The sequence below is a fragment of the Hylobates moloch genome, unplaced genomic scaffold (assembly GCF_009828535.3).
Source record: "Hylobates moloch isolate HMO894 unplaced genomic scaffold, HMol_V3 SCAFFOLD_2, whole genome shotgun sequence".
Lineage (NCBI taxonomy): Eukaryota > Metazoa > Chordata > Mammalia > Primates > Hylobatidae > Hylobates > Hylobates moloch.
In genome coordinates, this window is record NW_026652277.1 from 75,659,303 (window position 1) to 75,676,240 (window position 16,938).

The window sequence follows — 16,938 nt, forward strand, 5'->3', positions numbered from 1 at the left end:
CCTGGCCACCCCGTCTGGGAAGTGAGGAGCGCCTCTGCCCGGCCGCTCCGTCTCGGAGGTCTACCACGGAGGCCAGAAGCAATGTGGGGGCTGGACGTGGTGGCTCACGCCTGTGGTCCCGGCACTCTGGGGGGCGAGGCAGGTTGATCACTTCGGGCTAGGAGTTCGAGACCAGTCTGGCCAACATGGCGAAACATGAAAAATACAACAGACAAACTAACCAACCAACTCAGTGACAACAAAACAGGTCTACCCTGGAGTCATACTCTAATTTTTTCTATTTTCCTCCCTTTCTGATCCTTTATCCCACTTTCTTTTTCCTCCTCTTCCTTCTCCCTCTTCTTTGTCAAACAGAGGATTGAGTTATTATCACTGATCCATATAAAGTCCCTCTCTCATTTATTTTAACTCCCACCCCCCATTTCTATTCCCCGACTTCCCATGTGCAACCTTCCTAATATGTTTGATACGCATCTTTTTGTTTGTATGTATTATTAGAAAATGTTTATTGTTTTTGTGTGCAAAAAAAATTAATAAAAAAAAGAAATTTAAAAAAACATAGAACATAAGCCTTTAATTTTTCAATGGAATTTTCATACTCACTGTTCATTCAGTGTTTTAGTCATGATCTTTTATGGTTATTTTCTTCATTCAAAATTGACCCCGAAATAATATGCCAATTATTTATTTACTTTTTATCTTTCAATACTTTTTTGTTCACTCCTCATTTCCATTATCATTTTATATAAGGATTATTGGTTAACTTTCCAATGCTTCTTTTAGGTTTCATGATATTCGGGTGGGATTATAACTAAACAAGAAGAAGATGAACATAAATGCTGGGACTGAGGCCAAAGATAGATGGCCATGATTGTTAGGAATTTGCATCTGGCTTCTTTGTGGAGAGAGTGAGAGAGACTTATTTTGTGCTGGGGAGAGTCACATTTTGTTAGGCAGAAGCATGTTGCTTGTATTTGTAATATCAACACAAATGGCTGTAGACTGGTATAGTCTGTATTGTTTATTTGTAAATTTTCTCTCAGCTCCAAATAGGGCGAAATAGAAGGAGATTGGAATGCAGGAAAGGGGGACAATGCATTGTTTACTATTTTTGCTCAAAAGTAGACCTTTCCTCCTAGAGCAGCAGGTAGTTCTCCACAAGCTTCTTCAGACACTCTTTGAACCAGTCTCATTATTCTTCCTTAGTGGAACCAGCTACAAACAGATTACAGTTTCTTCTTCAGGAAGAAGTTCCAGATCTGTGTTGCCCTTCTTACAAGACTCTAGGATGTGACAATGTAACTTCTTCCTTTTGTTCTGCAAGTCTTTTTTTTTCTTTTTTTGAGTTATTATCTCTGGATCCTGTTTTCTCTTTTTGCTTATACAGCCTTTCAACAGCTTTGGAACAGCTCTATACTAAATACACAGCTTCCAACAGCTCTGTATTAAATATAGAGAATTTGTTGAAATAGGTAGTGTGGTTTATTTTTGTCCAGTTGTATCTAGATCAATAGAAATATTAAAGCCAAATTGTCATGTCATTTGCTAAAATATTGAAGTTCAAGTTATCCCATATTTTTATGGAATCTTAATATTTTGAACTTGATAGATTTTACTTTCTACTAGTTCTGAAGATTCTTGTAGTCCATGAAGAAAAATTCTTGCTAGAGAACTAGCTAAATACAAGCTTACTATTTTAAAATGTCAAAAGTAAACAGAAAATTTCACATCGGATGCATTGTTTTGAAAACACTATAACTTGGAAGTGAATATTAATTTCTTGGAAAAACTTTTTTTGTAAGGCAGGCCAATATTCAGATTCAGGAAATACAGAGAACGCCACAAAGATACTCCTTGAGAAGAGCAACTCCAGGACACATAATTGTCAGATTCACCAAAGTTGAAATGAAGGAAAAAATGTTAAGGGCGGCCAGAGAGAAAGGTCGGGTTACCCACAAAGGGAAGCCCATCAGACTAACAGCTGATCTCTCAGCAGAAACTCTACAAGCCAGAAGAGAGTGGGGGCCAATATTCAACATTATAAAAGAAAAGAATTTTCAACCCAGAATTTCATATCCAGCCAAACTAAACTTCATAAGTGAAGGAGAAATAAAATACTTTACAGACAAGCAAATGCTGAGTGATTTTGTCACCACCAGGCCTGCCCTAAAAGAGCTCCTGAAGGAAGCACTAAACATGGAAAGGAACAACCGGTACCAGCCACTGCAAAAACATGCCAAATTGTAAAGACCATCAAGGCTAGGAAGAAACTGCATCAACTAATGAGCAAAATAACCAGCTAGCATCATAATGACAGGATCAAATTCACACATAACAGTATTAACTTTAAATGTAAATGGGCTAAATGCTCCAATTAAAAGAAACAGACTGGCAAATTGGATAAGGAGTCAAGACCCATCAGTGTGCTGTATTCAGGAAACCCATCTCATGTGCAGAGACACACATAGGCTCAAAATAAAGGGATGGAGGAAGATCTACCAAGCAAATGGAAAACAAAAAAAGTCAGGGGTTGCAATCCTAGTCTCCAATAAAATAGACTTTAAACCAACAAAGATCAAAAGAGACAAAGAAGGCCATTACATAATGGTAAAGGGATCAATTCAACAAGAAGAGCTAACTATCCTAAATAAATATGCACCCAATACAGGAGCACCCAGATTCATAAAGCAAGTCCTGAGTGACCTACAAAGAGACTTAGACTCCCACACAATAATAACGGGAGATTTTAACACCCCACTGTCAACATTAGACAGATCAACAAGACAGAAAATTAACAAGGATACCCAGGAATTGAACTCAGCTCTGCACCAAGCAGACCTAATAGACATCTACAGAACTCTCCACCCCAAATCAAGAGAATATACATTTTTTTCAGCACCACACCACACCTATTCCAAAATTGACCACATAGTTGGAAGTAAAGCTCTCCTCAGCAAATGTAAAAGAACAGAAATTAGAACAAACTGTCTCTCAGACCACAGTGCAATCAAACTACAACTCAGGATTAAGAAACTCACTCAAAACTGCTCAACTACATGGAAACTGAACAACCTGCTCCTGAATGACTACTGGGTACATAACGAAATGAAGGCAGAAATAAAGATGTTCTTTGAAACCAACCAGAACAAAGACACAACATACCAGAATCTTTGGGGCACATTCAAAGCAGTGTGTAGAGGGAAATTTATAGCACTAAATGCCCACAAGAGAAAGCAGGAAAGATCCAAAATTGACACCCTAACATCACAACTAAAAGAACTAGAAAAGCAAGAGCAAACACATGCAAAACTACAGAAGGCAAGAAATGACTAAAATCAGAGCAGAACTGAAGGAAATAGAGACACAAAAAAACCCTTCAAAAAATTAATGAATCCAGGAGCTGGTTTTTTGAAAAGATCAACAAAATTGATAGATTGCTAGCAAGACTAATAAAGAAGAAAAGAGAGAAGAATCAAACAGACACAATAAAAAATGATAAAGGGGATATCACCACCAATCCCACAGAAATACAATCTACCATCAGAGAATACTACAAACACCTCTACACAAATAAACTAGAAAATCTAGAACAAATGGATAAATTCCTCGACACATACACTCTCCCAAGACTAAACCAGGAAGAAGTTGAGTCTCTGAACAGACCAATAACAGGCTCTGAAATTGTGGCACCTGATACCAAAGCCTGGCAGAGACACAACCAAAAAAGAGAATTTCAGACCAATATCCTTGATGAACATTGATGCAAAAATCCTCAATAAAATACTGGCACAAAAAGCTTATCCACCATGGTCAAGTGGGCTTCATCCCTGGGATGCAAGGCTAGTTCAACATATGCAAATCAATAAACGTAATCCAGCATATAAACAGAACCAAAGACAAAAACCACATGATTATCTCAGTAGATGCAGAAAAGGCCTTTGACAAAATTCAACAATGCTTCATGCTAAAAACTCTCAATAAATTAGGTATTGATGGGGCATATCTCAAAATAATAAGAGTTTTCTATGACAAACCCACAGCCAATATCATACTGAATGGGCAAAAACTGGAAGCATTCCCTTTGAAAACTGGCACAAGACAGGGATGCTCTCTCTCACCACTCCTATTCAACACAGTGTTGGAAGTTCTGGCCAGGGCAATCAGTCAGGAAAAGGAAATAAAGAGTCTTCAATTAGGAAAAGAGGAAGTCAAACTGTCCCTGTTTGCAGATGACATGATTGTATATCTAGAAAACCCCATTGTCTCAGCCCAAAATCTCCTTAAGCTGATAAGCAACTTCAGCATAGTCTCAAGATACAAAATCAATGTACAAAAATCACAAGCATTCTTGTACACCAATAACAGACAAACAGAGAGCCAAATCATGAGTGAACTCCCATTCACAATTGCTTCAAAGAGAATAAAATACCTAGGAATCCAACTTATAAGGGATGTGAAGGACCTCTTCAAGGAGAACTACAAACCACTGCTCAATGAAATAAAAGAGGATACAAACAAATGGAAGAACATTCCATGCTTATGGGTTGGAAGAATCAATATCATGAAAATGGCCATACTGCCCAAGGTAATTTCTAGATTCAATGCCATCCCCATCAATCTACCAATGACTCTCTTCACAGAATTGGAAAAAACTACTTTAAAGTTCGTATGGAACCAAAAAAGAGCCCACATTGCCAAGTCAATCCTAATCCAAAAGAACAAAGCTGGAGACATCACGTTACCTGACTTCAAACTATACTACAAGTCTACAGTAACAAAACAGCATGGCACTGGTACCAAAACAATGACATAGATCAATGGAACAGAACAGAGCCCTCAGAAATAATGCTGCATATCTACAACTATCTGATCTTTGACAAACTTGACAAAAACAAGCAATGGGGAAAGGATTCCCTATTTAATAAATGGTGTTGGGAAAACTGGCTAGCCATATGTAGAAAGCTGAAACTGGATCCCTTCCTTACACCTTATACAAAAATTAATTCAAAATGGATTAAAGACTTACATGTTAGGCCTAAAACCATAAAAACCCTAGAAGAAAACCTAGGTAATACCATTCAGGACATAGGCATGGGCAAGGACTTCATGTCAAAAACATCAAAAGCAATGGCAACAAAAGCCAGAATTGACAAATGGGATCTAATTAAACTAAAAAGCTTCTGCACAGCAAGAGAAACCACCATCAGAGTGAACCGGCAACCTACAAAACGGGAGAAAATTTTTGCAACCTACTCATCTGACAAAGGGCTAATATCCAGAATCTACAATGAACTCAAACAAATTTACAGGAAAAAAACAAACAACCCCATCAAAAAGTGGGTGAAGGACATGAAAAGACACTTCTCAAAAGAAGACATTTATGCAGCCAAAAAAGCATGCAAAAATGCTCATCATCACTGGCCATCAGAGAAATGCAAATCAAAACCACAATGAGATACCATCTCATATCAGTTAGAATGGCCATCATTAAAAAGGAAACAACAGGTGCTAGAGAGGATGTGGAGAAATAGGAATACTTTTACACTGTTGGTGGGACTGTAAACTAGTTCAACCATTGTGGAAGTCAGTGTGGCAATTCCTCAGGGATCTAGAACTAGAAATACCATTTGACCCAGCCATCCCATTACTGGGTATATACCCAAAGGACTATAAATCATGCTGCTATAAAGACACATGCACACGTATGTTTACTGCGGCACTATTCACAATAGCAAAGACTTGGAACCAACCCAAATGTCCAATAATGATAGACTGGATTAAGAAAATGTGGCACATACACACCATGGAATACTACGCAGCCATAAAAAATGATGAGCTCATGTCCTTTGTAGGGACATGGATGAAACTGGAAACCATCATTGTCAGTAAACTATTGCAAGGACAAAAAACCAAACACTGGCCGGGTGCGGTGGCTCACGCCTGTAATCCCAGCACTTTGGGAGGCCGAGGCGGGCAGATCACGAGGTCAGGAGATCGAGACCACGGTGAAACCCCATCTCTACTAAAAAAATACAAAAAATTAGCTGGGCGTGGTGGTGGGTGCCTGTAGTCCCAGCTACTCAGGAGGCTGAGGCAGGAGAATGGCGTGAACCCGGGAGGCGGAGCTTGCAGTGAGCCGAGATCGCACCACTGCACTCCAGCCTGGTTGACAGAGCAAGACTCCGTCTGAAAAAAAAACAAACACTGCATGTTCTCACGCATAGGTGGGAATTGAACAATGAGAACACATGGACAGAGGAAGGGGAACATCACACTCCGGGGACTGTTATGGGGTGGGAGGAGCGGGGAAGGACAGCATTAGGAGATATACCTAATGCTAAATGACGAGTTAATGGGTGCAGCACACCAACAAGGCACATGGATACCTATGTAACAAACCTGCACATTGTGCACATGTACCCTAAAACTTAAAGTATAATAATAATAATAATAAAATAAAAATAAATAAAAATAAAAATAATTTGAAGAAACTAAAGTGATGGGGAATCACTTTTTTCTTTTTTTTTTGAGATGGAGTCTCTTGCTCTTGTATCCCAGGCTCGAGTGCAGTGGCGCCATCTTGGCTGATTGCAATCTCCGCCTCCAGGGTTCAAGCAATTTTCCGGCCTCAGCCTCCCTAATAGCAGGGATTACAGGTTCGCACCACCACGCCCAGCAAATTTTTGTATTTTTAGTAGAGACAGGGTTTCACCATGTTGGTCAGGCTGGTCTCGAACTCCTGACATTAGGTGACCGCCTGCCTCAGCCTACCAAAGTGCTGGGATTACAGGCGTGAGCCACCATACCTGACTGGGAGTCACATTTTAAGGTATTTCATTTCTTGTAAATGTTCTTTGATACAAAAATGAAAATTAATTTTATGAATAGGGCAATTTGGAGAGCTATTCAAAAACAGAGCAAAAAGTAAAGGAGAAAGCATCCCAAGTTATTTGTCCATTAATTTATATTTTCAAAAGTAGACAAATCTAAATAGAAGTAGTACAATAATGAAGAATAAATGTTCACAGTTGTCGTGAATCAAATCAATGTCTCCCATAATACTTCATTAATGTATAATGAGGAAACAGTCAATAAAATAGCAATATGTTATAAATAACCAAAATGCATGAAGTACTATCATAATTAAAGAATGTTTCTTGGATCTCGTAAACATCAAAGAGATATTTGACGCCACCTTACACATGGTTATAATGCAGTGGTCCTCAATGTTTTGGCACCAGGGATCAATTTCTGGTTGTATGAAAGACAATTTTTCCATGCTAGGGGCAGGGTGGTGGGGATCCCTGTTACAAATAATACATTTTCTAAAACCAAAAGCGACTGCACACAAAAATCTGTGGTTGATTTAATAGAAAGCATGGTTCTGTCCATGATAATGACAACGGGAAAAAGGACTTCTAGTAATGACAGCAGAGTGGCATGTTTGCATTAACTACTTTCAGATTATAACTATAAACATTATGTAAACTTTTCTGAAATATTATTTCATTTACAGCGTACAAAAAAAGCAAAGCAAAGCTAGGAAGGGGTTAATCTCAAAAACTACAACTGAAAGGAATAAAATAATTGTGATACTGTTTCTTCCTTTTGAAAATTTATAGAAAATTGTAGTCACATTGGTCTAATAACAGTAAGTGATTAGGAGATGATGCCATGTAAAAATTTAGAAATTATTCTTATTCCTAATATTATGTGGTTTATTATGTTTTAATTTTTCACCTACTTTGATTTATACAATTGTACATTTTATGATGCAATCCACATTAAGTATTTTTGGAAGTAATTTCCCAAATATGTAAATATATAAAAAGCATTCTGGGTATCTCAAAAGAAGTAATGAAGTGGGTCCACTCCCATCAAAAGGAAGTAGAAGTCATGTACAGCATTGTAATGCTTGTCACTAGTAGGAATACTCATTATATTCTATTAAAATGACAACTTTTCTGGCCTTGCAATGGTCAGGTAAATAAATCCTTATCACTGCCTAACTGAAATAGCTCTGTAACTGGATTCATCACTCTTTTCTTCCCTGAGTCACTCCCATCTTACACCATCAATAATGGTTTCCTCTCCTATATAGCACAACTCCATTCTTTTAAAACTGTTATTTTAATCACTTACTTGATTATTTGTTATCCACTCCTTCTTTCAATTACTGTATCTAATATATCATCTTTGAGTACTTCTATTTTTATGTAGATTTGTTCTTACTTATCTCAATTTAACAAAGAATTATTCATATACTTAGTGCCTTATGACTTGATTATTTCTTTCTAAAATGACTGTTTTCTTCTCCTTTCAAACTTTTAATATCTTAGATTAGAGTCCTCCCATGGTTGTCCAGTGTGTATATATGCTGATACAAAATTATTTTTAAAACAAAAGTTACACTATTTTTAATCTTTTGATATTTCAGTTTTATCCATTGTAAAATGACTGACACTTTCAGCTCCCTTGTAATAGTTTCCAAAATCTGACCTGACTCTAGGAAGACAACCATAACACCTGCTTTTCCCAAGGCAAATCTACTTCTTCAGCCTAACCATTCCCCTCATCTTTCTTATTCTTCACCACTCCTAACAACAACAAGAAAAAGGGATATGGTCTCTAGGTTTGAGGTGCTTGTCTTTTTCTGCTATCTATATGAAAGCAATATATTTCATCAAAGACAAACTCAGTTCCCACTTTCTCTAGCATCCTTTGTCAAACTACATCAGTAACATCTGTGATCCTGCACCATGTATTTTCTTTATTATATATTTGATTACTTAAATACATGTCTATATATTTTTCCCCTTAGCCATCAGTGCCTTACCTCCAAGGAGTTCATGGAGGTAACCATTTCTTACATTTACATATCCCCTCAGTGATTGGTAAAATGCTTTATGTGTAGATGATGTCCAATGAATATTTGCATGAGCACAGTGCTTATATATTTCCAGTTTATTAACCAGAAACATTTGACGATAATAATTTATTTTTTCAATAATCATTTATTTGTGCTGATTTGCAATGGACATCCAAATGAATCTTTGGGACGACTTTTCTTTTGTGTCAAAATTATCAAATGAAGAGCCACAGCAAGAGGTCTTCCAAATGTGCTTTCAGAAAAAATAAAATACCGTATGGTTGTAACAACAACAAAATCCAATTCCAGACAATTTTGTGTGCCTAACAGATTGGAGTTTTACCGCAAATATGTTGGTTAGCTAATGAATTCATTTGAGTGTGATTAACTTCTGGATTGCAGCAAACCTGTTTATGTATGAAATTATGGTTTGGAATGATCACTTGTTGGCTTGTGAATCAAATAATTTGGTTTGTATATAGAAAATCCAATGTGCATATGGTGTGAATACCACTTGTAAAAATATAATTCATAGGAAATGGATAGTGTGAATTTGTAGTGACTTTGTAAATTGGCTGACAACTTGTTTTGTGACATATGCCCAGAAGGAATGCTTTATGTATCCCACAAAAGAGAGTTTTAAATTTTAGGTTTTATTTTCTTTATAGATTATAATCAAAGGGGTATGAAATTATCTCCTTTGGATTCTTCTCTCAATACTTCATCTTAATGATTGCATATAATTATAATAAAGCCTTTTGATTTTAAGAAATTAATCTATGTTTTTACATGTAGCATTTTGTAATAGCTGCATAATATGAATTTTTAAAAGTTGTAATATAGACAAATCTTCAGTGCACTGATATCTGTGTAACATTGGCTGAGAGAAAGAGGAAGCCTTTGAACTACATGTTTACTAAGTCTTTTTTTTTTTTTTTTTAAGCCACCATTTCCTTTAGTTTCATCTACCATCATTTTGGTCAGTTATTTGGAAACTATTTGTAAAGTCCTTTATTTCTGAGAATATAGAAGAAGAACAATCTGAAAGAATTCAGACAGAAAATACCTAGAAATGTTTGAATTGATGTTATGTTTTTAAGCTAAAAAATGATATATTCATATGATATAGCATACGAATTTTTGAATTTTCTAATGCAGGAATCATATTTTACCACAAAATTAAATGTGTTGCCCACCAATAGCTATATGCCTTAAACATAATCTACACTGACGGTTTCTTCTTTTCCATTAGTGTTGACAATAGAGTGATTCTCTCATAGTTTCATGATGCAGTATATTTTTATAATAAAGGTGTGACAAAGAGAAAGCTCTTCAACCTATTTTAATATAAAAGGATAAATTGAATTTTAGTTTTGTGTTTTTACCTTCCTTAGTTAAAATCTAACAACCAGCAAAACTCAGCAAGAGCCAGAGGTAATTAATTAAACAGTTATTGAGTGCTTATCATGTGCCAAATAATTTTCTTAATTTTAGAATGTACAATTACAATCAATGTTTACTTATATAATTTCCAAATGCAATCAGTAATGTTGCCCCTTCTGACTGGACATCTCCCCTGGTATGTTCCCAATAGTGTCAACTATTAAAGAAAAAACATATGCCACAACAAGTATAAAGCCAGGGAACTGCACACTTGTTTTGGCAAAAGTACAATGTCTGTTATCATGGAATAATTTTTAGTATTTTAAAATAATTTAATTTTTAATATTAAATCTCATCAATACATAATTCCCATACATTCAGAATTTTGTACTTAATTTCAAAGTTTAGATAAAGAATGAGGGCACCAAAAATAATACCAGGTATTTGACATGAAAAATAGGAAGTAGTCCATGAATCTGAAAGATTAATAAATGCATGTGGTTTAAATGTTTAAATGCAATTTTCAAGAAAGAGCAAATATCACATTGGAAATTTAAAAGACTGAAACAGAACAATCTATCATCTATCTATCTATCTATCTATCTATCTATCTATCTATCTATCTATCTATCTATCTATCTATACTTAAATTCTGATAATGCCAAGAAAGATGATAAGAATGATTTTAAAATGATGACACATTTAGCATTGCTCTTTTAGTCACAGGTTTTAGGTATCTAAAAGTCACATTCAACATAATTATGACTCCAAATGCTTTTATAATAATAATGATTCCATGCCAGGCTTACTGGCTCATTCCTGCAATTCCAGTTCTTTGGGAGGCTAAGGCAGGAGGATTACCTGAGGCCAGGAGTTTGAGCCTGGATAACATAATGAAGCCTTGTCTCTACAAAAAATAAATACATATTTTTTCAGATAGCCAATATCTAAAACTCTTGTAGGCCCAGCTACTCAGGAGGTTGAGATGTGAGAATTGCTTGGGTCCAGGGGTTTGAAATTGCAGTGGGCTATGATGGCACCACTGAACTCCAGCCTGGAAGACAGAATGAGACCCCATCTCTAAAAATATATAGATATATAATAATAATGACCCCACCTTAGGTTTATATTGAACTTTGCAGTTTGCAAAACTCTTTTATAGATAATATCGCATTTTGTTCTTATAAGTCTAAAAGACTAAAAAAATTGTCTTACACACACACACACACACACACACACACACAGGCTTACTTTAAAATTAAGAACAATAATACATGTTCCATAGTAACTACTGACAACTAAGCTCTTTGCATATGCTGTTGTGATGCTTAATTTTATGTGTCAACTTGGAGGGTGTTTTGGATGAAATTAGCATTTAAATTGGTAAACTTTGACTAAACAGACTGTCCTCCATAATGTGGCTAGGACTTATCTAATCAGGTGAAGGTCTGAAAAGGGCAAAAACATCAGTCTCCCAAAGCAACAGGGAATTGTCCAGAAGACAGTCTTTGGACATCACCCTTGCCATCAGTTTTCCAGAGTCTCCAGCCAGCCAATCTTTGAACTAGAACTGAAAAATGGGCTTTTCTTGGTCCTTGAGCTGACAGCCCACACTGTAGATTTTAGACTTGTCAACTTCAATTTATTTTTTAAAATATCTATCTATCTATCTATCTATCTATCTATCTATCTATCTATCTATCATCTATCTACGTATCTATCTATCTATACATACATACACATCCTAATGGTTGTTTCTCTGGAAAACACTGACTAGTACACCTGCTCTCTCATTAGTACACATTCCAAACATGATACATATGTGTTATGTGTATATGTGCATATATGTGTTTATGCATATGTTTGAATTTGTGTGTACACGTACATACACATACATACATACAGAACTAGAGATAGAGATAGAAATAGAGATATATCGAGGGACACTTGAATAAGCCTGCATCTAGTGGACTGAGGGATTCGAGGCCTTTTCCATGTAACAATACTTTATCATCTATGAATATTTGAAATTGGTAAATTATTACAAGAAGAGCCTATTAGAGCCAGGCTTAAGCCATTCCATTCCTATGATGCAATTTAATTCAGTTATAACAAGAAAATATAATACAATGTTCTTTTGTCTTTGTTTCCCCCATTATATTTTGGGAAATTCTTTCTTGCTTGTCACCTTGTGATATCTCTGAGGGTGAATAGACAATCTGGTTCTTTAGTGATGCAAATGAGAATGAAAGAATTGTAATTAGATGCCATCACAGTCAATCATCTTAGGCTTAATGGAGAAAGGGAGATTATCTCAAAGAGGAGAAGTGACATGTCCAGAGTATGTCCATAAAAACAAAAACCCTTTGTTCACCCCTTTTCAAACATGGTACCTGGAATCTAGGATTGGTAACTTAAAGTATTAAGAAAAACTGCTTAAGCATCAGAAGATTAGGAAAAAGGGTCAACAGCTATATTTATTATTCCATATTAGCTTTGGTAGAGGGAAAAAAAAATAACATCTTCATAAAAAGTTACTTTTGACTGATCTTCCTCAGCTTCCTAATGTCTTGGGGTTCAAATTGACAAAAGACACTGATTTATTAATATAAACCTTGACAAGTTAAAAGATATTCTTCTTAATATTGTCCCAAATTCCCCTAAGACAATATGACTATCTGAATTCTAAAGATAAAATTTATGAGTTGGAATGATTAAATTACTTGCCCCAGGTCATTCAGCTTCTAAATGGGCATGCATTGGTTTCTAACAGAATCTGATTCTGAATCCTTTTGACTGGAGCACACTTATCACTAAACCACCCCTTGTCTCTCCCTGCTGGAATTTAAGTGCCATGGGGACAGGGGGTATTATATGTCTTGCTCACTATTAACTTTTCAGTACCCAGGACAGTGCCTGACATGAAGCAGGCACTCAATGAATATTTGTTAAATGGTATATATTTGGACCAGTTTGAAGTGGCTCACTAGTATTTTTTTATTGTGTGTGTATATGCATATAGACATATATGAGTAAACACTAAGTTAATAGAGTTTTTCTGTGTCTTTTGTTGTATAATTTATCTCATCCATATCGTTCACTAGTAAATCAAACAAGCAAGCAAACAAAAATAATTTTTGCTTTAAGCAAAATATTTTACCTTTAAAGTTCATGATTGATTCAGGATTTTAATTCTTCCTCTAATATCAGTCTTTGCCACAGGCCACTGAGAAGATCAAACCTAAAAAAGTCATTTACTTTTGTCAAGATTCAGTCCTTAACTATGTAAATATTTCATATAATATTTTATTGATATTAGAATACTTGGAATAACTTATTTATGTTCCAAATGAAGTCAATAATCTGTGATATTCACTGCTAGAAAGATAAAGATAAAATAAACCATTTAAGATAATGAAAATTTGAATCCCTACAGTATTGTGTTAGATTTCTTCAGAGTTACAGAACCAACAGGATGTGTGTTGTTGTGTTGTGTGTGTGTGTATAATACACATATACACACATATACGTGTATATATATACACATATATACACATACACATGTATAACATGTATAATATGTAACATGTATCTGTATATAATATATGCATACATGTTATATATGTATATATGCATTATATATTATATAAGGAGATAAAGAGAGAGATAATATATACATACATATGTAGAGAGAGTGTGAGAGAGATTTATTATAAAGTATGGACTCATGCAATTATGGAGGATGAGAAGGCCCATGTTCTGCAATTAGTGCACTGGAGACCCTGGAGGGCCAATAATGTATTCCCAATGTGAGTCTGAAGCCATAAGAACCAGGAGGGTGGATGTTATAAGTTCTAGTCTGAGAACCAATGTTTTAGTTCAAGTCCAAAGACAGGAAAAATCTCTTGTTCTTGCTCAAGCAATCAGACAGGAAAAATACCCTCTTACTCATATGACGTCAGCATTTTTTTTTTTTGAGACAGAGTCTTGCTCTGTCGCCCAGGCTGGAGTGCAGTGGCGCAATCTCGGCTCACTGCAAGCTCCGCCTCCCGGGTTCACGCCATTCTCCTGCCTCAGCCTCTCCGAGTAGCTGGGACTACAGGCGCCCGCCACCACGCCCGGCTAATTTTTTGTATTTTTAGTAGAGACGGGGTTTCACGAGGTCAGCCTTTTTGTTCCATTTTGTGCCTTATCTGATAACCTGAGGTTTACTTACATCAGAGAGGGCAATATGCTTTACTTAGTCTAACAATTAAAATATTAATTTCACGCAAAAGCACCCTCACAGACACACCGAAATAACGTTTGACCAAATGGGCACCCATAGTCCAGACAAGTTGAATCATAAAATTCATCATCACATGCATCTTTTCTTCTAATCCACTACTAGAAACGCTCTTCAATAAATGCTTTACTCACAGAAGGTCTCTTTATTCCAATACTACAGTGTTTTATCTCTGTGAAAAAACTACATTTCGGTTTAAGAACATTATTAAACTGTGGGTTTATGTTTAAATGTCAACCATGAAATGTATTGCATTTCAAAAGATCAATAGAGTTTTAATTTATTTTTGGTAAATGTCTTCCATTGAAAGAAAAATAAGAAACTGTCAATGATCTGTTCTCGTTGTTATTAATAGTTATTAATGTAGTAATTTTCTAATTGATGTAGAGACTTAAGGAACACTTTCTTGGTCAGTGTAACATTTTTGGATTTGTGTGTGTGTTTCCAAATTCTCGACAATCAATCAATTCTGATCTTTTTTTTCTTAATGGCTAGATTGTTGAGCCATGGTTTATTTATTTACCTGAGCCACACAAAATCAGATATTCTAAACTTAAATGATGTATTACATACATTTATAAAATTGTCTTTCTAATTATTATCTGAAAAAATATAACTTTGTTTTCTCTTTGTGTGTAGCTGTGTGCTCATGTGTGAGTGTGCCTGTGTGTGTGTGTTTGTGTGCATGTGTAGAAGGGGAGTAATTTATTTGCTTAGTGAGATTTGTTCTTGTTGTTTTTTAATGTTTTTAGCTAAACAATACTGTTGTCTGACTTCAGTCTTTTTCAAGAGCAAAGAAATGTCAATCCACGAATCCAGAGAGATAGAGTTCAGGGACTTGTTTCTTCTGATAAACCTGCAGTTGACTCTCATGGTGTATTTGGAATAAATGGGTCAGATTGGTGAAATGTCATTTTTGTTGTTTCTCTTTTGCAGTTTATAAACTTGGAATGCTCCAGAAGTTTAAGAGCCAAGAACAATGCTGGCATGATCATAAGGTCAATTACATCTTAACACTTGCCAAAAATAGAGTAGGGGCCTCAAAATAGTTTCATTTCAGAGAAAAGGATATAAAAAGAGTGGGTACCAATAATTATATAAAATTATTATACTAATCTAAACCATGCTCATCTGATGTTCCATTTCTATGGCTCCTGAGTTTTTTCCAACTTGAATAAGCCTGCATCTAGTGGCGTATGCATTCTATGTGTTAACTAAATATCAAGGATCAATAACACTTGGTTTCCACTGAAGAGCCTTTAGGGCTACTGAGAATTTAAAGATGAAACAGAGTCTTCCAGCACTCCTGCTCCAAACAGAAACATGTACTGTCTTAACTATTTTAAATTCTAGGATTTGGCCTTAACATTTTATTATGCAGCCCTATTATACTGTCTAAAAATAATATTTTCAAGCCAGTGACTCTCCAGCAAGTCTGTGTAACTACCACCACCACCACCACCACCATCATCATCAAGGTTAATTACAGTATTTCCCAAGACTATTCCAAAATCTTTACATATATTATACATTTGTGGCAAAGGTTAAATGTATATATGAAGAAAATAATACATTAACTGAAAAGTATAGAAACATTATATCTAATGCTATCCAAAAAAACGTTGCTCTAGAAATCTAAAAATTACTTTACTTTGGCTCAACTTTATTTCCAACCAGATTAACAAGACTTATGACTCCATTAAGACTGAATCAAAAATGATTCACTGTGGTGACCTTTCTAAGCTGAAAAGAGGACTGTAGCATCTTGAATAGTCAACGCCTATATTGTAATTTAAAGGATAAACAATACGTAAACTAGATTTTAAAGTGTAAATGCTACAGGATCTTTACCGTGTCGCTTTTTCAGTTGGAAACCTCTGTGGCTGGTGGTGCCTTTGCCTGAGTTTTACACGGGCCCGCTGGCCTCTTCTGCTCACTCGCCCCAGCAGGCTGTACTTGGCTCATAATACTGGCCTGGATCCCACACCTGCCAAGGGCGAGCCTGGTGAGGAGTAGCAAGGGGTGTGTTAATGAGCATGGGGTCTGGCCACCGCACACAGCCAGGCGTGCTGGCTGCAACTGGGCAGGCAGCTCCAGGCTCCAGGCACAGGCGCGGGTTCCGTGCTAGACTGGCTGCACCAGGCGTACCACAAATGGCTTCCACTGCAGGCACTGGGAAATACGATGGCACCCAGAAGCTTGGAGACACCAGAAACTGCGGAGCCCCAAAGAGGGTGTCAGAGCCCTGGCTCAGGAGTCTCTAGGTCTGGGATTCCTGAAGGGCTACAGAAGCTCGTTTCTCCTTCTCGTCGCCCGCAAAGTGGCGAGCAGTGGGCATGTTTCCGCCCTGTTTGTGTTACCGCTCTTTCAGTCCCACCATTCCCTGGGTCCCAGGGTCTTG

The 16,938-nt window shown here is 36.4% G+C and overlaps 1 long non-coding RNA gene across 1 annotated transcript in view; it reads right to left on the reverse strand.

Moving 5' to 3' along the window:
• LOC131381650 (uncharacterized) overlaps nucleotides 1–16,500 on the reverse strand; it is a 26,222-nt gene extending 9,722 nt beyond the window's left edge. Inside the window, exons 1-2 of the long non-coding RNA XR_009210527.1 lie at nucleotides 16,389–16,500; nucleotides 13,413–13,493 (exon numbers count right to left, since the gene is read on the reverse strand). This is a non-coding gene — a long non-coding RNA (uncharacterized LOC131381650). The remainder of the gene's footprint in view (nucleotides 1–13,412; nucleotides 13,494–16,388) is intronic.
• Between the last annotated feature and the right edge of the window lie 438 nt (nucleotides 16,501–16,938).